Source organism: Falco biarmicus, chromosome 3, assembly GCF_023638135.1.
Source record: "Falco biarmicus isolate bFalBia1 chromosome 3, bFalBia1.pri, whole genome shotgun sequence".
NCBI lineage: Eukaryota > Metazoa > Chordata > Aves > Falconiformes > Falconidae > Falco > Falco biarmicus.
Window position 1 is genome coordinate 6,501,461 of NC_079290.1, and position 23,981 is coordinate 6,525,441.

Here is a 23,981-nt window from a genome sequence, read left to right on the forward strand (position 1 = left end):
TTCAAGGTTATTCACGATGTTTATACTGGATTTAAGTCATACAACACACAAAAGAGCCAAGAGAATTCCCACTATAGGTGCAATGCTGATCAGCAGTACTGTCATTACTAATTACCACAACAACATCACAAATTGTGTACAGGAAATCAACTGGAACAAGACTTGCAAGGACTCTCTGACAATGTCAGACAGAAGTAAGTTCCAATCACTATAGTAACAGCTGTGAGCAACCTTCCGGTTGTACTGCAGTCAACGGCAAAACTCCCACAAACATCAGAAAGGTCTCAAGTTCATTTTGTGACAGTCATCCATAAACCATACAACTAGCACTGACATCTTAGATGTGAAATAACAAGTGATTTTTTCTACAGCTTGCTTGTAAATGAATGCATTTACATTATCTAAAGTGTATCAATGCCTAACCTATATACTGAAAATTCTGTAAAGCCAAAGTCCAGCCTTCTTTGAGGACAGAGACTTAAATATGCAGATCTGTTACTTGCTCAATGTATTTCTGAAAAAAGAACTGTAGATTTTTTTGTTTTGTTTTCTTGTCACAGCCAGCCTGCAACTCTTCCCTTGTACACTGTAAAGTTTTCAAATTGTTATTTTACCTGGGGTAAAAGAAAGACAGGAAGAGGAGGGGATATAAAGAAGTAAAAATAAAACTCAATAACAAGTTCCAGAAAAAAAACACCTAATTATGTTGATTAAAAATTGAAATATTACATTAAAAATGAGAATCCAAGCAGAATAATAATAATAATAATAATAAAACAGTATGAAGATTTTAATTTAGCTAAAGTTTGATAATTTTTATCCTGTGGGGAAAAAAAATCCTTTCTCCATTTTTTTTTTTCATTTCTAACCACCTGAGACCAGTGAGTGCTTCTCTCACATTATACTTTGTTGTATGGAGAGCTTAATGAAATCACAATTTAATGTAACAATTTTTTTTTAAACTGTGGTCTGTAACACACCATTTAATCCCAGACCTTTCAATGTCATGATCCTTCTCCATATCAAAATCTCATAGCAGGAAGGCAAAGATGAGGTGTTAGTCATTTTTATTGCTTTTGTCATCATTTTGTCTCATTGCTTTTCATCTTCATACTTTAACTTCCATAGCACACAAGGTCCATGAGCTGACTCCCTTGGAGCTATCCTGAATGAGATCATCTTATTCTGTTAACAGCGCTCTCTCACAGATTTCAACATCCTGTCTCCTGTTCATCTCATAGATCATCATCATCTTGATCCTTCTGGCACTCCTCTAATCACTTTTCTTTCTAGATCTTTATCATCCACAAAAACACACCTCAATGTCTAAAACCCTGAGACTTCAGACAATCCATAGTGCAGCATCAATTTCAGTTACCTATTCTCAGGTGAACTCCTGAAGACTTAGCTTAGGTTTCAGGAAGCCAAGCTGCACAGCTACTGAACTGCTGCAATAAATAACTACGTTAACAGCTGAAAGGCTGTTAGACTACAGCCTCTTCATAGACTACCCAAAGTGAGATAAAATACAGCCACGTTAGAGCTAACTGTGAGAAAATAAAGGCATGTTGCACTATGATCAGCCCCACTGACCGCCTTATATCTGTGGAATCTATAGTTAAGACTAATGACTTGCATGGAAAAAAGTAGGTGATGCACAGAAGACAACCACAACTACACAAAACCCACATACCCTAGGGACGGCAAACTAAAGGAATTTATTGAAGCTGAAGCACTTTTTCAAGCAATACTCTTTATCAAGCTGTAAGACAAAGAAAATTAAATCCCAAACCCATGCAAAATGGTATCTGTATAAAAAGTTACAAGGTTAATTCCTCCACGGTTATAGAGCAGAAAGCGGAGGATCTGATCTTTCTTAGTAGTTACAATTAATACCAATTTGAAAGAGCTCATAAGTGCAATAATCAGACCAGTCTTCCCTGCTTGAACTGAAATACCCTTTTAACCTGCAAGAAAACTGTAGGTAGGTGATTTACAAAAAAATAATTTCTGATGTTCCTGTGCACTAAAGTGCATTAAGTATTTAGCTTTTCATATACTGCAGAGATTTGTTTTAGTTCTTATGTATTCACTTTCACTACTCTTGAGATAATTATTTGTGCACTTCCCTGTGGAACACAAATCATTCTCCAAGGGGAGGTCAGCTACCTCAAAACTCCTTCCACTTTCTTCAGGGAACCCAACATGAGTGAGCAATTACAGAAATTTCAAGAAGCAAGCCTCTCCTATCTCCTACTGGGTATGCCTTTTAAAGGTACTATTATCCCCCAATGACCTTTAAAATCTCAGGAAGGTAGTCACCACATAAAAAGTCCAGCTGCTTTCTTTCTCTACCTAGCTTCAGCGTGATGGAAATCAGGAACTGCTCACTGTGTTATGGTGCTGTGTCAACTCTGCCGCTGCTGCTGTCACCTATGGTAGCTCTTTTTCTATGACAGGTTCCTCCTCATTTGCTTTCGTTTTCCTACAGCTGGCAAATTTGCACACTTTCAGCTGCATTTCACTTACCCAAGGTCACTTAACTAAGACCCAGGACCTAATCCAAAATCCAGTGAATCTTCCCAGAATTTTAAGATTATTTGGATCTGACCTGAAACATGGGACATGGCTTGGTTATTTGGTCTTTTCTGTTTCCTGCTTTTACCATATTTAACACAATTTTGACACTACTTTCAAAAAGCAAAGGAAATTCACACTGACATGAACCTTTTTCCCCATGTGACATATTCAGAAAAAAATAATTAATTCCTTGCAATAGAAAAACACAGCAGAAATTTCACAGTAGGAGTACTGTAAGGGACAAATAAGTGTAATTGGCTGCACCAAGTCCCATGAGAAGTGCTAAAGTACTATCTGATTGGAATTTTTTCCTAAAAAAACTGTGAGTCCTACTTATTCAGTCTCTAAATAACAAAGATAAACATAAAATAAGACATTTCATCTGATGTCCAATAATAGTTGCTAATATTTTGGTGACATAGCTATTTACTCCAACATTTGCACACCTAACTACAAAAGCTTGAGTTCGTCAACTACATCTTTTTTATAAGTACTCAGCTTCTATAGTTTCTTATGGAGTCCTGTGGGAGCCAGATGCACTCATAATCAATAAAACCAGGACATGTTTTCAGATTAGCTACAAAGACACGTACTTCCAAGATGATTACTGGAGTCACAAAGTGTAAGGTTGATCTTACTTAAGTCATGAAATTTTAGAAAAGCCAGCAGTTTATTTGATCAAAATTTGAACAAATTATTATATGATTGTAAAATTATTATAGATGTGGAACCAAAAGATGGCTCCCACATAAATGTTTGCTACCTTGGATGCCTGAAGACAATCTATGTTCTGACAGCAAAAACTGACATTTTGTCTGATAATAAAGTTTAGTCAGAAAAAAGATCTGGATACCCTTGGTGAGTTGATCATGGCTAAGGGCTAGATGCTCACCCAGCTGCTTTCACCTCCTCCTCAGCAGGAGAGGCGTCAGCAAGAAAGATGAAACAGCTTGTGGGCCAAAGATATAGAAAAGGAGATAACTTACCAATTACTGCCATGGGCAAAACAGCCTAGACTTGGAGAAAATTAGTTTAACTTATTCCCAATTAGAGTTGGACGGTGAGAAACAGACAAAAACTGAAACACCTTCTACCTGTACTCTTCAGTTCTTCCCTGGCTCATCTTCATTCCTTCCTCCGGACTCCTCTACCTTCATCTCCCGAAGGGCACAGGGGCACAGGGAATGAGGGGCTGCACATAATCCACAACAGCTCCTCTCTGCTGCTCTTTCTCCTCACACTTCTCCCCAGCTCCGGCTGGGCCCTTCCCAGGGGCCGCAGGGAAGCACCCGCCCGCCGGGGTCTGCCCCGGGCCCGCGGGGGCGTCTGTGCGGGGGCGCCCGGAGCCCCCTGCCCCCTCCCGCTCCCCCCTCGGGGCTGGCCGGGCTGTTTCTCACCCCGTTGCCCTCAGCCCTGACTGCCGGGCACCGTTTTGCCCTTTCTCAGCTCGGCTTTCCCCGAGGCGCCCGCCCGTGGCTGCGGGGCTCAGCTGTGCCCTGCGCTGGGGCCGGTGGAGCCGCCTGCAACCGGCTGGGACCGGCTGTGCCCGGCACGGGGCAGCCCCGGCACCGCCTCACGGGGGCCCGAGCTGCAGAGACACAGAGACACACACACGCCTTGTCAGTTGTTGCCACCAGCACCCAGTGCGGCACCCCTCCCACACTCTCAGTCGGATTTTGTGAAGTCTTACATTCAAAGCAGAAGTGGACCAAAGATACGTTCTGAAGTTGTCTGATAAAAAAGCCCTGCAAATGAAGCTTTCCAAATTGAACAACACTTCTAGACGCTAAATCATTCTGGGAAGTTAATTTAGAAGATAAGTCTCAAGCCAGCAATAAAGAATCATATAGCTGTTAATGCAGGGTTCCAGGAGGGCTATGAGAGCCCTTAAGAATGTACTTTTAAAATATGGGATTGTTTTTTTCATGCTTTTCAGCTATAGAATATACTTAATTGTGCCTCTTGAATTTCCTAGGAATTTCAAGTGCTCTGTTTTTTGGGAAAATCACATACCATGCTGCTATGCAATTTTAAACCAGTTTTTTCTTTAAAACACAGTTTTGTTCAGCATGTCTTTTGTTGTTCTTTCTATGTGGAATAGTTATGTGGCTATTCTGGTGCATACAATGATACACGTTCAAAGTGTTGGTAGGACTGGTCCCTTTTTAAAAAAGGGTTGGTAGTGCAATACAGTGACATTCCTAATGAGGAGGTTCAGTTAAACACAAAAACAATTAACAACTGTATTCCACTTAGATTTTTCAGTGATTAGTTTTGTGGTTGTTGTTTTTATAAAGTCTGAAATGCCAGCAAAATGTGTTTGAATTGCTGGAAGCTTTTCCCACAAGGGACATAGCACTGCAGAACCTCCTACTCAGAACTCACTAATCAAAACAACCAGGTGTTACTTCTGCAAGAATTTCTATTATAAACAGGCTAAAAAGTTACTATTTGCTTTATTTTATTTTCCACCAATGTTCACGAAAATGAACAACTCAATAATCTACATGAAAAATACCTTCTTAACATTAGCAACTATCACATCACAGCGATAGGGATCTTCAGTAACCTGAAAAATAGTAGATAATCTTCAGAAATGTTTTAATCCATAAGGTTCCACTCTGTTCTAGGGTTCAAAATTTTCATATGGTTCCAAATAAGTCTTGATAATTTGACCTACTACATTCTGGGCCAGAAGCTCAGGATTTAATCCAAATTACTTCATTAAGTTCTGTATTTCATTGCTTTGGACATGTGCTTTGGATAGATTGGGGCAATAGCCAAGAAAAAGTTTTTTCTTTTAATATCTGTAAAATACACATATAGCAGTTAGATAGCTTTTCTAGCTATACTGTTCTCTTTTTTTGCACTTTGGTAAAAACAACAGAACTCATGCACAAAATCTGCTTGAGTTCAGAAAAAGACAGCAACAGTTCAAATCTTCCCCATAAGGAGAGAAGATGATCAATTCCCATCTGTAACTCCTCTGTCTCCAAGAGATTTTAAATCTATTCATTATCAGACTGAAGTCATTCTGCATTTTGTCAACCAAAATAATAGTACACATTGTCAGATGCATTGCATTTCCACAGCTATGCTTTTTTTGACAGAAAAGACAAGTAAATAACCCCCAATCTCCCTCTACTTTGCTTAATTTGTTTCTGCTATCTCAAAACAGACTATTACTGTGTTTATAAATCAAAGCATAATGCTTCTTAACTGCATGACAGTCTCAAATGGGTTGAATAATTTGGGGGACTACAAGCAGCACACACACCTGCTGGTAAGGCACAAAGATCTGGAAATGCACAAAACTGGCAATCTGGAGCACCTCACATGCTTCCGTATCATAAACACTGTAGTCAGTGCTATGTCTAGACAATGATAAAAAACACATCAAAGTTGAGAAGCAATCTAATACCAAAACCTAAGACTTTTCTAAACACGATTAAATCATTCAATCTCAACAATGGGGTTGCACTACCGAGGAGAGCCTTAGATCAGTTAAGTGGTGGGAATGAAGACACATCTGAAGATACCAAAGGATACTGTCAATTAAGAAGGTCTATAAAAATAGATTGTATCCCTTAGAAAGTTAATACACTTCATGAGAGCAGACCTAGACTATTCCAACACAGGTTAAATACATATATACCTAGGAAAATCTTCTGCAAGGCTTTACTCATTTCTCATTGAGCCCTAGGACACTTGGTGGAAAGCCTGGATTTGCTCTAATTCGTGCTACAAGGGTCTGAACCAGTCCTTTCATATAATCTCTACTCCAAGGGAATCATCCTTTACAGTTGTTCTGACTCTAAGAGTTAAATGTCTGAGTATCAGTTTAGCTCCTTTTAGCAAGCATGGGTGTAATTATGACTGCAAAAGTCTATGTCCATTTTTGCCTTTAGTGGTAGTATGTTAGGAAGGAATAACCACAGAGGCAAATGCTTTCTCAGACTACACATCAAAATCCATCATTCGGATAGATCCCTCTTCCCCTCTTCTTCAGGGTTCATTGTGTGTTTAGCCCCAAAGTCACATTCTAGTCCTTCAAATGTTGCATTTAAGATCCTTACGATACAATTTCATGCTTTTACTTTATCTGACAAAAATGTCAGATTACAGCAGAAATAAGTACTTTCAGCAGTGATGGAGACAGTTGCTGATATCAAGGAGAGATTTAACTGGTTTACAAGTTTTATGACAATCTGTAGGCAAGAATTATTTACAGCACAATATTCATTCAGGCCTTCCAAATTTTGTTCAAGAAAAGCAGACTTTGGATACAGCCAGCAAAAATTATTCCAAGCACTTCTGCAGTCAATTGAAGAATTAAGCTGCTTGACTAACAGTGGAAAATTGAATATATTATAATATGATATTACTTCACAAACGGAAAACAGTTGTTTGAAAACATTTTTCTTCTTTACAAAAGCGGCACTTCCTTTGCTTTTCACTCGCACAGCAAGGCTACAGTACCCTTCTTCCTCTCCTCACCCCCTTCTTGAAAGAAAAGAAATGTAACATTAGGAAGATGAAGACTGGCATCAAGCTATCAAAGAGTACATTTCTAAATTAAAATTTTCTGGGAAGACAATTGTATGATCTTTCTATGAAAGATTTATGTTCTTGATAATCCTGGTAGTTCTGTATTCCATAGTAAACTATAAAGATACTTTTAAAAAAATTATTAATTTTTTTTACTAATGGAAAAACTAACTTCTCCAGTACAACATAATTTAGATGCTTGCTTACTTACTTGAACACACTGATTGAAATGTATAACTTAAAGAGAATATTAAACTAATTGAACAGCATGCACAACTTCTCTAATGGGACAACTCTGAAAATGTGAATCTATTTAGGACTGGATTTTTTTAAAAATCAATTTGATATGTAGTGTTATTAAAAAGATTTAGGAGCTCTTCAGTCAAAAATATGTGAACCCAGTCTTACAAGAACTCCCATTTTATTGCTTGACTAAAACTTGGCTTTCTAAGATTAGCAAAAATTTACTGTTTGATATTTCCAATTCTACTAAGTATGAAAACACAGGAGTTGTGTGTTAGTTTTTTCATATGTTCCCACAAAATTATTGAAGATTAATAATGAACACTGTTATCATAACTAAAGTTTGTATTATGTCTATGATCTCTTTGACTCTCAAAACACTTGCTTATATCTCAGGAAACATTTTCTTACTTTGAAAAAGAGCTGTAATGAAATATGAATCCAATAACATGAAAGTATATGTGGACATTTTGAGAGGATGACTGATGGATGTTAAACAAAACAAGTCCATCACAGTTCTAGACAAATGATTCACAATTTTTTATTTACTGAAAAAAAAACCCAACACATTTAGTTCTCATTTATTTTGTCACAGGAACCTTTATTTGAACTCTGGTATCTAGATATTAGGGGATGTAATACATTAATGAAAAGTATGACTTCATAGTGTTATAGACATGGAATTGTTACAGACATTGAGAGGAAACACTTTATTAATGCAGCTAGTGTATCTAGGAAAAGCACATCTTAACCTGGTGACCTGATGCAGTATACCCTGGAATTATGGAACGCTGCCTATTGATTTTAATGGTTACCAAATGATCACAGACTTCAGTGAGGCTTTGTTGTAGTTTCAGGCTGTTGAGTACCCATTAAAATCTTGACCGCTAAAGCTGTGATTTCACTGTGGTAAATGAAAACTTAGGCTGATTTACTAAAGTTGTCTGATGATTCTTTATTTTATACCTCAAACACATTCATCATTTACTCTCAAACATTCTGTATTTGTCAAATACAGCAAGATGCTTCAGGAGCAGTGGGGAAGACAGTCTGGCTTTGATCGTATTTTGTGTTACTTGTGTTTGTTACAGAGCACTTCTGTTTGCATTCTTCATGAGTCAGGGCCCTGAAAAGGGATTCAGACTTCTCTCTATGCTCTATTCAGTGCTGTGGGAATACAGTGTACGTGCTCACAGATTTTCAGCTGGGAGAGATTTTTCTCAGCTTTGTTGATTTTGTGGTTTGCTCTCAAATACAGCAGGAAATTTTGGCTGGTGTTTTCGGGGTTGCCTAAGGGATTTTGGTGACCAGTTTCTATTAAAATTAATGAGAATTGAGCATACAAATCCCATTGGTAATCTCACCCTTTATGTTATTAAAACAATAAAAGTTGGAGAAAAGTGACATGTAAAATAAAATTTATGTTGCATTAAAAAAAAAAAAAGCCTTGCTATCTATAAAACCATTCAGCAGTCCCTTTCCCCTCAACCTTCACTGAAATCCTTTCTGGAAACTCCATGAAAGCACTTTTATTACAGCTCTAGAGGCTCATACTTGGGCCTTGCTTTACATGGGTTGTTTGACTGATATTTATTTTGTATTACAGTATATTTCTGAAACTTTGACCTCTGATTTGTTATATGAAAGAGCCATAATGAAAATAAAAATTGCAATAAGAGCTTCAGCTTTTAACAATTTTGCTGATGCTTTATATATTTCACATTGTACTTTCATTGACTTACTAAGAGTTTCTGAGCAGTAGCCATACCTTTGTTCCAGCTGTTCAGGAATCAGTCCTGTGTGATGTAGTCCTAGAAAGTAGGAAGAACACATTTGAAGCACTTGATGCTGCCATTAAAACCTTAGTTGCATGCTGAAGGACAGATTCATTGTAGATATCACAAAAGGCTGAGAATATGAGATATGCTGATAAAGCTGAAATGCATTCAAAAAGTTTCTCAGGGTTAGGACAGAACTGAAAGTTTTTAAGTGCCCAGCTCAATAAGGCAGTGACAGATCTTAAAGTCATATGACACAAGAAGCAGCTGGAAAAAGAATCTGTTCTCATTACAAAACCAACCAACCAAACAAACAAAAAAACCAAAACAAAAAAAAAAAAAAAAAAGAAAAAAAACCAACAAAACAAAATAATTTTTTGAAAAATATTTTTCAATATTTTCAATATATGTCAATATTTTGAAAAAAATATTAATCTAACAGATATAAAGTTTAAAAAATCCAGAAAACTCATCTCAGGATTTCTTTTTGCCAGTCTGAATTGATCTTATACTGGCTGGCTGTCATCTTCCCTCCTTGCACTGCTGAGAGGAGTCCCCTTTCAGCTGCTTGACAATTCCCTCACAGGTAATAGAGTGGTGTGGTTACGCACCCCTAAGACAATCTCTCTCCAGGCTGAACAAGCCTCAGCTCCTCAGTCTCTCCTCACAGGGCAAGTGCTACAGCCTGCAGCCAGTACCCTCTGCTGAACTTACCCATTCATCAGTTTCTTTCTTATACTGAGGGGCTCAAAACAGGATGCAGTATTTCAGACAGGTTCTCTTGAATGCCAAGTAGCAGGGGGTAGTCCCTCCCCTCAGTGTTCTGGCTGTACCCCTCTAGATACCTCCCAGGGCACTCTTGGCCACCTCTGTAGCCAGGGCACACTGCTGGCGCACGCTCAGCTGGTGCCTGCCAAGGCTGGCACGTCACATCCTACAGGGCTGCTCCCAGCAGGGCAGCCCCAGCCCATGTCCTTGAAAAGCGGCAGTGCTTGGCTTTGCCCTTGTTGCATGTCATGAGGATCGTGTAGGCCTATTCCCCCAGCTCTTCCATATATAGACTAGTTCCCCAGTTTGTTGTCATTTCCGAACCTGATTAGAGTCTCTTCCATCATCTCTGCCAGGTCACTGATAAAGATGTTGAACAGAACCGGTCCCAGAACAGCCCCCTGCAGTACTGCACTTGTTACTAGCCTCCACTTAGAGTACAACCCATTAACCACTACTCTGAGCTTAACCATACAACCCATTTTTTAACCATCTCATTTTCCACCCATCCAGACTGTTATGTCCCAGTTTCAATAGAAGAATATTATGGGAGATGGTGCTGAAAGTCTTGCAAAGTCAAGGCAAGTGACATGTACTGCAAGGGTTTATTTCTTTGACTCCTGTGAAACCAAATCGAGAGTACTGTGCCAATTTTTGGGCTTTCCTGTACAAGGAAGACATCAATGTACTGGATCAGGTCCAGTGAAGGGTCACCAAGATAGTCAGGGGGCTGCAAAACACAGTATAGGAGGAGAGGCTGAGACAGCTGGATTTCTTTATCCAAAATAAGAGAAGGCTAATAGATAATTTTACTGTTGTACAACTGCCAGGTGGGGTGACATGAACAAGATGGAACCAAACTCTTCTTGGAAGCACGCAGTGAAAGCAGAAGAGGAAACAGGCCCAAGCTGCAAGACAGGAAATTTCAATTAACTTTTTCACTGTAAGGTGATCAGATACCAGGAAGGAGGTAGGATGCCCATCCTTTGAGGTGTTTAAGACTCAGCTGGACAACAGAACCCCTGAAGGTCCCTTCCAACCTAAATTATTCTGTGAATCTATGATTTTTCTAACCCCCACAAATTCCCTGACACAAAATTATGAATGACCTTTAATTATTAAGTATTAATTATTAAATATTAAAGTATTATTTTTTCTATAGTAGATCTCAATGGTCAAAACTACTATGTAAGTAATCTCTAACTTATTTCTCCCCAGTTCAAGAGAGACAGGGAACTACTGGAACAGGGGCCAGTAGAGGGCTACAAAGATGATTAGGGGACCAGAGCATCTCCCTTATGAGGAAAGGCTGAGAAAGCTGGGCCTCTTCAGCCTGGAGAAGACTGAGAGGGGATTTTATCAGTGCCTACTGAGGGCAAGTGTCAACAGGATGGGGCCAGGATCTTTTCAGTGGAGCCCAGCAACAGGGCAAGGGAACGGGCACAAACTGCAACACAGGAAGTTCCTTCTGAATATGAGGAAAATCTTCTTTACTTTTAACAGAGCCCTGGAAGAGGCTGCGCAGAGAGATTGTGGAATCTCCTTCTCTGGAGACATTCAAAACCTATCTGGATGCAACTGTGCAACCTGCTGTAGGTGAACCTGCTTTGGCAGAGGATTGGACTAGGTGATCTTCAGAGGTCCCTTCCAATGCTGATCATCCTGTGATTCTGTGATTATGCTTTCATCTTTGAACCTTTTACAGCTGACTGCATTTACATTAGCCATCTTATCATTAATGAACATTCAAAAAAAAGCTTAATAAAAATAAAAAGCATTTTTGACTCCTCTTGTACCATTTTCTACTCATAACAGGGACACTAATTCTTTCCTCAACCTTTCACTTACACTAAACATGCATAAAAAATTCTTCTCTTGCTATACTTTCTATGCCTTATTTGTTGCAATGCTTTTTGTGCTTTAACTTTCTGATTCTCTTTTCAGTTACACTGTTGTTTAATTCTCATTGTCAGTAATTTGACTTAGTCATTTCTTGTGACATTCTTGCTTCAATTTCTGTTCTTTGAAAATCAGAGTGGTGAATTTGATACAACTTTAAACTGACCTTCTCTTCATTTATGATCTTAAAATTACCTCTGTCACTCTCTTGAATTCCTTCTTCCTTTAGGAATGATGCTCAGTTAATCCTACCTACCACCCATCTCAGTTAACTGAAAATTGTTTTATGGAAGTCCATCACCTGGTTTCATGTGGAATTTCTCATACCCATTCCATGCCACACATTATGTGCATTCATACATGTCACAAGTATGGAAAATGTTTACCTTGAGACTGAATTTAGACATTTGCAATACCCCCATATTGCTGCTGGACTGTACCTGTGTTCACAACTATTAAAAAGAAAAAAGGCTGTCAACTTAATTGATAATAATCTTTCAGGTAACACAAATACTTGTTACAGATACTTGTTTTATATAAATGCAGACTCATAACATGTTAAAATCTCGACTAGTCCTCAAAAAATATAATTCTCACTGAAATGTATATTTATCTAGCATTTTAAAAATATTTCTATTAATTTTTGGAAGAATTATGAGCAGTAGGAAAAAACAGGGAGCATTATAGAAAACTTTCTCCTTCTAAAATGAAGAGTCAAAATGTGAGTAGGGAATAAGTGCTTTGTTTCATGTATTTAATGTAAAAGTTTTTGAGATTCTTGTAATTATTTCCATAGCTTCATTTAATATGTAAATAACACGTTTAATTTGTTCTCCATTTCTTCAATAGCCACCCTGAATTAAAAAAAAAAAAAATTGCAAAAGGTTATTTATTTATTTAAACGTGACTAAAAAAGCCCCTTTCTGCCTCTGAAAGAAAAGTTCTATATTTAATGCCAAAATCTTAACATTCCCTCCATGTTTGTTTCTTAAATTAAGAGCTAAGAATCAGTTGTGGTTCAGAAATATGAAGGTACGAAATTGATTCTATCCATGTTAAAAGCTGCTTCCATTTCAAAAGCTAAGCTTATACCTAAGCTTTTAACATTAGTAAAGTGTCCAATGTTGCTAAAACGTGCTTATAAAATGCTTGGGACAGTTTCAGAAATATCCTTTTTTTAGTTCTTAAAATATTAAGATGGCAAAACTATATACAAATTCATAGTGAAGTCCTTGGTGTCTATTCCTTTCTCAGAAATCCCAGTGGCTTCTATATGAAATTGTCAAGCACTGTACAAATGATAAATGGCATCTTTGCTTCTTTTTTATCATATTTATATATATCACATGAGAATACTACTCACATGTTTCCTACCCACTTTGACATGCGAATTTGGTGAGATGAACTTCTCACTTTCTGCGATACTATTTTGTAGATGTTTGTCAAACTAAAATGAACAGGTCTTTGCCTTTAGCAGTCCCAAAGTGATACAACCTTTCTGTGGCAAGAAAAAATAAGAAAACAAGTCCTGGGAATCAGTTTAAATATTTTAACATTACTGTGGTGTTTGCTTTTACCCAGATAACCTACCACATCAAAGAAGGCCAAGAAGTACATCTGCATCTCTTTCAAATGAAAATCCAATAGCCAAAAGTCCTAAACTTTAAGAATGGAGACTGTTAGAACACACACTATAATCTCCTGCTAACATACCCTACTAAGATTTTTCACACCTTGTCAGTATGCTTCATTATAATGCTGCCCCTGTCATTCAAAAATTTCTTTTCATGAACAAAAATAATTTCTCAGATATCAAGGGATAATCTCTAGACTCAGGTTTGCTCTACCTGAGCTTTAAGCTGTGCTTATCATAGTGCCAAATTCAGTCCAGTAGTGCTGAGTCTCCATTAACATATTCTGAATCTTGGCATGGTTTATAAAACTCAGACTTGACTGTACATCCAGTGTTCACACAGCTTCTGTGCATGTACATCCAGCATTCACACACCTTCTGTGCAAACATGGAGGAAAAAAAAAAAAAAGGGTTCAACATCCTCACACTTTCATATTGGAAGGAAATACCTTTCTTTTTTTTTCTTCTCCAATTCCTTTATTTTCTTGACCACAAAAGCAAATAGAAACACAGACCAGTCCCAAGTTTTCCATATTATATATACCACAGATTATGAAGATTGACAGAATGTGAGTACCAGCATGTATCAATTATAGCTGAAAATGAAAGACAAAAGTTTAGGAAACAATAAGCAATGACTTTTGCTCTAGTGAAATGAACGGTAAGTTTTCTGGCCAAAGGTCAGAATGTATTTTTGTTCACAAAACCATTAAAATCAAACCATCAAGTACTGTCCTTCTGAAAAAAAAAAAACGTTATTACATATTCAAGAAAAGCTACGGTGAGAAACTTGAGAGATAATTTATGCTACTGTGACTTTCATAGTTGCTTCATAGAGTTCCTTAAGGCACCGGTTAGGGGTTCTGTTTTTTTCTTATATTAGGAAAAAAACCCCACATGAGTGGAAAATAATACCTTCCTCAAACAGCTGAGATTTTTAAATAGAAAACATAGAAAACTGTAGGTTGGAAAGGGTCTTTGGAGATCAACAATATCCTCTTCAAAGCAGAATGGACTTCAGAGAATGTTGCTTAGTGCTGTGTCCAGTTGGGTTCTGAATATCTCCAGGGATGAAGAAGACCCCACAGCCTCTCAGGGCACCTGTGCCAGTGTTTGACCACGCTCATGGTGCAAAATGATTTTTTAATGTTGCTTAGACATTCAGGACAGATTGCTTGTTAACAGTGGAAAAAAAAGGGCATTGGATATTGTCATAAGGGAACACTTGCATATGAAATCAGATTTCTTGGACAGGATGGTCAGTTACTCGCCAGATGGCAATGGGAATCCCTGTTACAAAGGTCCTTGCAGCTACATCTTCACCTGGATCAGACCCAACTCCCTGAATCACTGTTGTCCTCACTCCTAATAATCCACCTGTCCCATGGTCCTGAGGACCACTCTGGTCCATGCATAATTAGTCAGTATTTGTTATCTTAACAACATACAAAGCATCTTTTAAATCTGTTACCAACCTATAAAAGACTGTCCTACCTGACCATCTGTGTAGGAAAAGTTTATGCTATCTACCACTGGATCATTTCTGAAACAGCATCCACCTAGGGGAGTCTGTGGAAGGAAGGGCCAGATTCTCTGCCCAGGGTGTTAACCGACATGCTGAAACATACAAATTGGACTAAACACAGTGGGAGCTGATTGGGGTAATTTCTATACCTCCTGCATGAGTCAAATACTTAATTGTGAAGGTGACTTGGAGTTCAGTCAACCATCTAATTTCAAGTCAGCTTGTTCTCTGAAATCAATTCCTTATCTCATCTACATACATGAATAGTGAGACCATCCATGAAATTATTGATTGAAGTGCACTGAGTTTTCACAGAGGCCCTGATATCCAGCAAGTCCACACCTACATCAAACTTGATTCTGATATTTACAATTCACCCGTAGCTTATGTCCCATAGCACTTGCCGCATGTACACTTAATCAACATTTCCTTTGTGTCTATTGCTTTGCATCCTTTCATTGAACTTTAAAAATAGTCTGACTCCATCATCTTTGCAAACCCCTTGTAGGCAGTGGAAGATGCAATTAGATCTCCCCTTAGCTTTACTATCTCTTCTCCAGACTAAACAAGCCCTGTTCCTTCAGTCTCTCATCATATATCCAGTGCTCCAGTCTCCTCTTCATCTTTGACTTTCTTTTGGTAAACAACATTTGCCCTGCATGGGGGAAACCAAAACTGAGTCTGTACATCAAACACAGTCTCACTAGAGCCAGCTCACTGGGAAGCCACACGATTTTATTCTTTGTTGAGATATTTGATACACAAGAGATGGTCACACCAGCCATTAATAGGGAACCTGTCCTGTGGTGCTTTGCAAACACCATTGTGCTGATGCTAGCAGTCCTGTACAGTCTTAAGGAGCAACTTAAGGCACACTGAGCATCCTTTTCATGACAGTTGCTACATGAACTTTTTGCACACACTGTGATCACGGTGCTTCTGGTCGCTGGCCTCTGCTGATGCCAGTTAAATAGGAAGCCAGATTTCAGTCTTTTCTAACCATTGAGATTTTCTTACTTGGCAGGCAATTGCTTGCACTGCCTTTGGTTCACATCTGTGTGGCTACAACTGGTGCACACTTCTTTATGTGCTCCAAAAATAAATCAGAAGTCAAACAAAGGACATTTCACATTTTCTGTACTTATTGTCAGGGGCCTGAGTTCAATCCACCCCCCAGCTCCTAATTCTAGAGGTTTGGCTGCCTGGGCTTAGTGACAGTGTTTGGTGCAGCTGTGTGGCTTTAAGTCAGAAGAAGAGACATTTGAGAAAGATGTCCAAGAAATGGGCACGTGGCCATGTACAAGCTATGACAAACACCCTTGGTCATCACCTGAGCAACCTTGGGACTATGCCTGTTCCTAGTCATGTAACACAGCTTCTCCTGCCAGTTGCCAGCACATGACCATGCAGAGCCCTGACCCTGGCCTGGCCCAGCCCAGCTTGCCTGGGCTCAGATTGTTGGCATGCAGTGGGACTGCACCCTGCCAGGGAGGGACGAGAAGGGCCTTGCCAGCCTGTGGGCACCCATACTGACCCTGGAGAAATACTCAGATGTATAATACTCAACTGCTAACTCACTCAGTGTAGTGCAGAACATCTCTCTCGCCCACTCCCACAGCATGTATTTCAATTCCATTTTCATGAGATTACTTGGTGTTTTGGGTTGTCCTGGTTTCAGCTGGGATAGAGTTAATTTTCTTTACACTATCCAGTGCAGCTCTGTGTTTTGGATTTGGTGTTAGAACAATGTTGATAACACTGATATTTTCAGTTATTTCTAGGTAATGTCTCTACTAAGTTAAGGACTTTTCAGCTTCTCAGGCTCTGCCAGCAAGAAGGCTGGAGCAGTACAAGAAACTGGGAGGGGACACAGCCAGGACAGGTGACCTGAACTAGCCAAGATGATATTCCATACCATATAACATCATGATGAGTATGTAAAATGGGGGAAGAAGAAGGAAAGGGGGGCATCTGGCATTACAGTGTTTGTCTTCCCATGTAACCATTACACGTGATGGAGCCCTGCTTTCCTGGGGATGGCCTAGCACCTGCCTGCCCATGGGAAGTGGTAAATGAATTCCTTGTTTTGTTTTGCTTGCATGCACAGATTTTTCTTTCCTTATTAAACTGTCTTTATCTCAACCAGCGAGTCTTCACACTTTTACTCTTCCAGTCCTCTCTCCCATCTCACTATGTGCTGCTTGGTTGCCGGCTGGGGTTAAACCGCGACATGGGTACAAGGTTAATTATGCTTTCCAAAACTCTTCAATAAAACATAAAAAAGATAAAACATGTTTGTACTCCAAATATTCAGTTTTAGAAACTGAAATTGGTCCTGAATGTCTTTCCTTTTTAAGATAAGAAGTTGTGCTTCCGAATATTTTTATAATCTTTCATACAAACCTTGCCAGAAAGAAGATACAAAAAGCCACCCAACTCTTTTTTCATAAAAGAAAAAAAAATGAAAACAAGATTTATCATGTTATAACTATTCAGTGTTTCACCAGAATATTGTTTGTCCAGTTGTGCTAAAGCATCAGGCTACATCAAGACTTCATTATACGTATCACAAAACCACAGGAAGTAGTGCAGATTTTTGAATTGTTTAATGAATCATAGATCCATTATCTCTTTTTTACACCCCAGTTAACAGAAAGAAAGACGTACCTGTATGTAGAAATTGTAAGATACAATCAGTAGTAGAAGTAGAACTGAATGTTCTCCAGTTTTCCTTAGAGAATTCCTGTCAAATTCTTCTACTAAAATCAAGCATTTCTTAGGCCTTTATTAATAAGCAAAAAGTACCAATTTTTAATACTTTAACTTAGTTTAAAATTATTAGCAGTTTCATTCAATTATTTAAATATTGATCTTGGCCTTTTTGGCTTTTGTTTCAGAACATTACAAACCTTCCCAATTACCTCTGAATTTATCAAAATACCAAAAAAATTCCATTTTCCTCTTCCTCTTAGCCACAAATATTTGGAGCAACATTGCTTATTGTCATGTCAGAACTCTTTCAGACATTGCACCCTATCAACGTTCTGATTTCGCATGGTTTTGAGGAGTTGTTGGTTTGTTTCTTTTTTTTTGTGTCAAGGTCACACAGAAAGAGCCATCATATTGGTGAAAATTACCTAAAGGAAAAATCTTCATTCTCTGTTAGTTTTAGCAAATAAAGGCAAAAGACAGGCACTAAATTTAAACCAATTCCTTTCCTCTGATTGTTACTCAATTTACCAAAAAACTGCTCCTAAATTATGTATTAATCACATTGTCCTTGGAATAAGGTGCTTGATAATTTTATTTCTTGGTCAATGATAAGCTGATAAACTCTGACTGCTGCAGTGGGAAAAATAAGGTGCAAAGAAACTGCACGCAGTAGGTACAGTCCTTCTGAGTGGCTCCCCACTGGAACCAATTAAATCCCAGCACAAATAGACACTAATACACTCATTTTAGTGGAGTAGATCCTGCTTCTTTCAAAGCAAGGCAAGGACCACTTAGATGCAGAACTGTAAGTATAGAGTGATTCTGAGCATGTCAATATAATTGTATGTAAATATACCCCAAACACTGATTCTCTTTGATGAGACAATTTTCATAAAATTACCAAGATCACACTGAGTAGCCAAAAAGGAAGATGAAGACATTTATATCAAAGCCTTCTCCCCAAAATTCGTGTTTCTCACTTCCCTTAAAAAAAATAGAAAGAAAAACTTCCACTTATTAAAAATTATAAAGCATAATATTAAATAGGCACTTAAAAAATAATTAATGAAAGTGAGCTATGAATGTTCAGTAATCATTGACCTAGTCAAATCAACTACTCCCACACAGAATATTGGTCACATAAATCCTCCCTGTTATCACTTCATATTTCTCATGAAGAAGACTTGACTGATAGCAATTTGTATGAATTGTATATAAATATATGCAGTCTTAGAGAGACACATTGAAAAAACCTGCAGAGTTGTATTTGTAAATCAAATCCAATGATACTCAAGTGCAATATATGTCTATTAAATTGGGTGAAACAATTTAGTTTTCTGTTTCCCACTAGTTTAATTTATGTAAAATATATTGACAATTTATTAATCATGAGACCAGATAAAGAACAAAAAACCAATTGTACAGGTCATGTGGAAAATAATAGGTCTTAATTTGCTTGCAGCCTCACAGCATCTTACATTTAATTTTCTGATTGTGATTAGCAATAAAAATGAAAAATGTTTAACAGCATGTCATCTACAACTTTCAAGTCCTTTCTCATCAGTGCTTTTTTCCCCCACAACTTTCAGAGAGAAAATACTTTTCCTTACAGTGTTCATTGCTCTACATGTAAAGGATAGAAACTTCTTTCAGTCTCCTCTTTGTAATATTGAATGATTACATGGGGTTTAGACCTTTTAGATATTTTTTTAGATCATAATGATACAAGAATTATTGACTTCAAAAAAAGAAAGAAGGGGGTAGAAGTAAATATCTATGGTGGAAAACAAGAAAAACAGGAAAGAATTTGAAAAACTGAAGGTATTAGTTAAATACTTACAAACAGGTAAGAAAACATGGCCTTGGGAGAGGGAACACAGGCACCATAAATATGTCAAGCTGGGGCACAACCAGAGAAACTCAAGGAGCACCAAATGGTTAATGAGACTAAACAGAAAAGTACTGGAGCAATGAGTGAACTGTCTCAATTAGCATACCGAATGATCCACCCAAGAGCAAAGAGAGCCCCCTACTAACAAAGCCCCCTCCCGACAGAAAGTGCTTGATGAAAAAACCCACAACACTGTACCTTTAAATGGAGACAAGACTTGTAAGAATTGATGAGAATTAGGTGAGACTAAACGTAATTGTAAACAATCGTTCAAAGCGTATAAAAAGTTCTGTGATGTGTTGAGAGGGCTGCTGGCTTTGTGCGTGAGCACCCATCTCTGCGCAGACATGCAATAAACAAATACCTCGACTCTGTGTGTGGATCATCTCTTGCACGCCAGGTGAACAACCCAGGCTTGGGATAACAATAACATCATCAGTGTCATGGGTAGAAATTTACTAGTCATTTACTGTTTTCTGGAAATTTCAAACATGAGCAAGATCAAGACTGGTATTAGTGTACAAGCTCTACACCTTATCTGCCTGACTAGTCAGCCTGCCTGACCTGCACTTACAAGTCTATGCTACAGTTTTCAAAACTAACAAGACAGCCCTGGACAAATATACTGCTGAATAGTTTTTCTGTACTGAAGATCTAAGCAGACTAACAGTTCACCTTTTTGCCTGCATATTTCTCTTATGTCAGCTTAGAGGAGGAGCTGGATGACTTTTTTACTTATATCTTAGACTTCAGAACATAGCTTTGCCTCCCTTATGGATCAAATAATGACATTCAAGAGTTGTGTGGCTATACAAACCATAGACAGTAAAGCCCATTGCATTAGCTGATGCCTAAGTAGAAAGCACTTCTTAGGGATTCACTTTTTTCAGTACATAAATGATGTGAGTATCCTGTAGAATGCAATTGTTTTCTGTGAGTTTGTTTAGTGTTACAGTGCTTAATGTCCTAAAGGATATAAAATCAAGTTTATCTGACACATTCTATTACAGCTGTGTCACCTGACAGTCCATGTAGTATTGCATTTCTCTGGTTTTAGAACACAATTTCCAGTCTTAAAATGCATTATCCAAAATTGGCTAAGCTTAACGTTACATTGCAGTGCTCCTTTTTCCCTTCCCTTCCATGAAGAGTAGTGAGGTAAGAGCGACACAGAAATTGTCAAAGAATTTTCAAGATGAAAAATGAATTTCTCATAATGATATAGTGATAAAGACTAAAGAGATAAATATGCTGCAATACAAATTATTAAAATTTATATGATACTATGACATAGTATTTACATACACAAAAGGTTATTTGATTTGGCCTTAAGAATTCTGATGTATATTCCAAAAATTCTCATTGGAACGCAGTGACTCTTCCTTCAGAGATATAAATGTCTAGTTAAATAGATTGTTGATGCTTGCCTCACAGATTACACGTAGTAATAAACTTATATGGGAGCAATATTATTTCATCTATCTATCTGAAAGCTGTTACCATCACTTCATTTTCTCTGGCTATTTTGTATAATACCCATAAAAGTATTTAGAAAAAAACCCCACACTGTCCATGACTTCTACATAACTCACAAGAGTAAAATTTTATCTCTGGATCCCTTTCTGAGGTGGTTTTTGGGGTTTTGTTTGTTTGTTCTGTTGGTTGGTTTTTTAAGTTGCAAAGAATCTTTCACAATGTCGAAGAATGAAATAGCCATGAACTGTGCTTTCTTGCAGATTAATGAAAGTATAGCTTGGAGAAAATAATGGTATTTAAAAAAGTGAAATTCCTATCATAGGATATTATACTTGCATTTATTGGATACAAGAATATCAAAGAATCAAAATATACAAAGGAATTGTTCTCTTCTCTTATCCATCCCCTTCAAATGTCAAACACTACTGATATCAAACACTTCATAAAATTAAATACATTGTTGAACTTCAGAACAATTAGAACAAATGCTTTGTTAACAGGTGGTTCAAGTTATAGGCATTTTTGAATGCCCTGCTAAGCTTCTTGAAGCACCAAAAAGTTCCTTGTTTAAACAAAGAAAGTACCACCACAAGATGAATGATCTGACTGGAAGTTTGCCACAAGAAGCACTAAGAGAATTTCCCAAATGGGGAAATCTGACCACCGACTCAAGAACCGTCATCCCCTGACCCAAGGAGAAGTAGAGAGTGAGCATGCGGACTAATTAACATAAGAAGCAAGAGAATTGCTTAACAAATAGGAAACTGAATACTAAATAATAAGATAAATATGTAACTTGTAATCAATGAAGGCTGATGTCTTTGTTTGCTGAACTGTATAAATCGCCGAGGAGCGAGGCATTTGTGGGTGACCACCTAGCTCCCTACTTTGTGCAATCTAGAATAAAGGAATAGAAATACCTAGACTTGGTGTGTAAATTGGTACTGCATACCAGGTAACGAACCCACCTATGGGATAACACTACTGCTTTAAAAAAGAAATAAAACAAAGTGTTTTTGGACTGCTTGGGTGTCTTTTCAAAAATTAACTTACAGATGTGGCCAAATATTTAATAAAATTGTTAGTTTTAGAAATAACTGCTTTGCTTCCTCAAAAAGAAAATAAAATAACCCTCCACAGTATCTATACAGCTATTCACTCCTATTGCATATCTAATCTTCATCTGCTATATGTTTATATATATGAATATCTATATATGACAACAGGAATATAGATCATGTTACTTCAGTATTTAGAGAATGAAGCATATAGGGGATGATCCTTTCTCCAGTGTACTTGGAATCTAACCAGACAAGAACTTTTGAAAGGAGCTGAAACATTAGTGTATTTCCTTTAGAAATGGTGTGTGTGTGTGTGTGTGTGTGTGAGAACAAAACTAAAACCAATCCACCCTTGAGGTGTATGCTCACTGTTAAAATAGATGGAGCTAACAACTTCAGCCAGTTACTCAATTCCCAGTTTAGCTCTTTGGCCATGACAGTAGTTTTCCTCTTTAGAAGACCATGGCATTTTCACTGGGAGGAGTTTCTCAAGATGAAATCAAGTGACTAATGAAGAAAAGAAACCCATTAAAAGAGTTTTGCAACAAACCATTATGGGAGCCGTATATCTCTGACACAATATCAGATAGTCAATGAATAAGCACAAGCTACTCAGTGCAGTGCTAATCTATTTGAATTATTTGTCTTTTGGTGAAAGAGGCTGTTTATTTCTCTCTGTGTCATATTACAGCTGCCTAGGAGAAAAATAATTCAATGAAAAAAACTTCTACTTGTTGACTGTAACTCATTTGGTGCTGAACAGATATTTGTCAAGCAAACAAACAAAAAAAAAAGACATTGTGATCTCCTAGTGGACAATAATTTATCCTTTATTCTCACTTACAGTCTATTTTCTGTTTTGAAACTGTCACTGTCATTTGTACTACATTGAGTTTCTGAAGCATAGTTCTATATAGTGTAATTTAAATTAAAGCTTTAATATATCCCAAACTACTTCTTTCTCATCCTATTAACTGTTTCATGATTAAAACTTTTCAAATAAAGTATTTTTAGTTGCATAACACATTATTTTTTCAGTAAATCCAGAGCTGGTAACAAAGGCCCATTAGTCCCATCAGTTGCTTGGTTGAATAACCTTTACAATATTTAAATGGACTTCATTAAAATGCAATTTAAATGGCCTTATAGTGGAATCCATTTTTCAGAAAAGTGTCCTTTAATAGTAACATAAAACTACCATATAAGAAAGCATTAACCTGTGTTCTTTCCTGGGACATCACTGGAAGAAAATTCTGAGGAAAAATTAGCCCCAAACAAGTCGCAATGAGACATGGGAGGAGCCAATGTATTTCTTCCCATCAGCTGTTTATGCTGTCTCACTTTAAAGAATTTCAAGAGGAAACTTGGCAAACCAAGGCAAAGTCTATTAAACTGATGCTCTCTACTTTGATAATTTTTTTCAGGGAGAAGAAGCTTAGAAGGAAATCAAATTAAGTAATAGCATATCATAGACCATCATATGCATCAGAAGTTTCTGAAAAGGATTACATTTCAGTTGTTTCTGAAAGTTGCACTGGTTCTAGAAACCCTGACAACTGGATACTCTTTCTAAAAGTGCTGTCTTTGTTTTTACTTTTGGTTTGTTATTGCTCTGTTTAAAAAGTGACAGTTACATAGTTCTCCCAAACAGTCAAATAATCAATAACAAACATCAGAAGAAACCAATCACATACCACATATAATAGATAAAACATAGCCTAAGTGGACTAATCACATATACCCACTAGACAGCAAACTGCTATCTAAACTATTCAGATTACATTTATGCATAAAAATCACATTTAAGGAATGAAGCTAATTTGATAAATGATTGTCTAACAGAATAAAGAAGGCGTAATTGCTTAGA